This window comes from Octodon degus, unplaced genomic scaffold (assembly GCF_000260255.1).
Source record: "Octodon degus isolate 3935 unplaced genomic scaffold, OctDeg1.0 scaffold00017, whole genome shotgun sequence".
In the NCBI taxonomy this organism is placed as follows: Eukaryota; Metazoa; Chordata; class Mammalia; order Rodentia; family Octodontidae; genus Octodon; species Octodon degus.
The window spans coordinates 6,251,220-6,253,145 of NW_004524593.1; positions in this window are offsets into that span (position 1 = coordinate 6,251,220).

Here is a 1,926-nt window from a genome sequence, read left to right on the forward strand (position 1 = left end):
ACTGGGCATGGTGGCATACACTTGTAATTCCAGCACTGGGGAGGCTGAGACAGGAGGATCGCTAGGAACCCGAGCTGTGTTGTGAGACCCTGTACCAAATAAATAAATAAATGTTTAAAAAAGACTATGTGTAAATAATAGTATAATAATAATGAATTGCACATACACACAGACATGGAGAATCAGAAGATTCACTTGAGAAAGAATAGCTAGGAATAACAACTCTGTCTCTTGAAGGCACAGGGCACCTGAGAAGGAGTGAGTGTAGGTCCCCACGTATATCAATCAGCTTGCCCGCTGCTGGGAACAAATCCCAGACATTCACTACTTAAAAGACAAGGGGTTCATCTGGCTCAGTTTTAGTCTGTGGTTGGCTGGTGGAAAAGTGTGGCAGAGCCAAGCTGTTGACTTCATGGTCACCAGGAAGTAGAACAAGAGAATCAAGCCCAAGAGAGGAGCCAGAGACCAGATGGCCTCCAAGGAAGTGCTCCCAAGCCATCCAGAGACATCCAGGGTCTAACCCAGGACTCCCAAGCACTGACAAGTAAGTTAAAATTGACCTCCACATTTGTCCATAATCTCCAAGGCTGAAAGTGCTGGAGGGTGGAGAAAGTATCTGTCCCAGGGCCCAAGGCCCAGGGCCAAAGAATAGCTTCACAAATGTGTGAATTTAAAAAATACTATCATTTTTGAAGCACAAATCTTGGCCACTAGGAGCTATTTTCTCTCCTTGACAATGACAACAGTAAAAACAAAATCACTTCAAGGGCAGAGTGCAGTACTTCAGGGCTGTGAGAGACAGAGGGAACATTACTTAATTTCTTTTTATAGCTATTTGAGTTGTTTCCAACATTTTGTTACTATAAGCACTACTGAGGAGATTAAATTCATGGGAAATAAATGGTGCATTTTAAAAGTGTTCAAACACCCCACAGAACTTTGTATATTTTCATCGACATAGATGAAAATTTAATTTTATAGACAGAAATACTTAAATTCACATAGATTAGCAAAACTTCTTACCCATATGTCAAAGGCCAGTGGCCAGAATGTTCCCTTTTTAATGGTGTTTGAGCAGATGTTTTCCTGCTGTGTCTGGCTTCAAGGCAGCTGGGGCCTCCAGACTGTGCTCACAACAGCTGCTCCAGCCAGCCCCCTGCTGACCTCTGTGGCCTCTGCAGGACACACTGAGTTGGTTTGCTGCCTCACTATTTTTTTGAACATTTTATTAGCACTTTATTAGTTTCCCATATTTTAAAATTAATTTTATTGAGAAATAGCAGTGAAGTGAGACAGTTTCAAAACTGATTAATAGGACAGTTTCAATAATTAATACATTGCATATTGTTAAATTCTTAGTGGTTATCCATAGTACAAGATGCAGACATGATATCTTGTCCAAATACTATTAGTACAAATCTTTCTTCTCGTAGAATTAAGAGAAAGTAGCTGTATATCTATCCTAACTATTTTGTATACACAGATACAAAATGATCCTTCCTTTGTATCCCCTTTTTTTGTTTAGTTTTGTCAGAGATGGGTATTCCATTGCCATGGAATATTATAGGTGTGTGTACACTTTGGCCCTGTCATGTGATTTTCTGTCCCTGTTGCAACCTGAGACCTGCTTGTTCCTCCTCCCACCCCATAAATCATGTCTCTATGTTGTTATGTATCTAATTTAAATATGATGGAGACATTATATATATATAGTAAAATTGCGATGTTTTGATATATGTATAATATGTGTCATGATTGAATCAAGTTAATTAATATATCCCTTACCACCCTTACATATCAATTTTATGGTGATGCAATCAAATTTAATCTTTTATTTTGAAATATACAGTGCATTTTATGGACTTTAATCATCCTGCTGTGAAATAGATCCCAAAACCTTTTCCTCTTTTTTTTAAATTTTTTTTT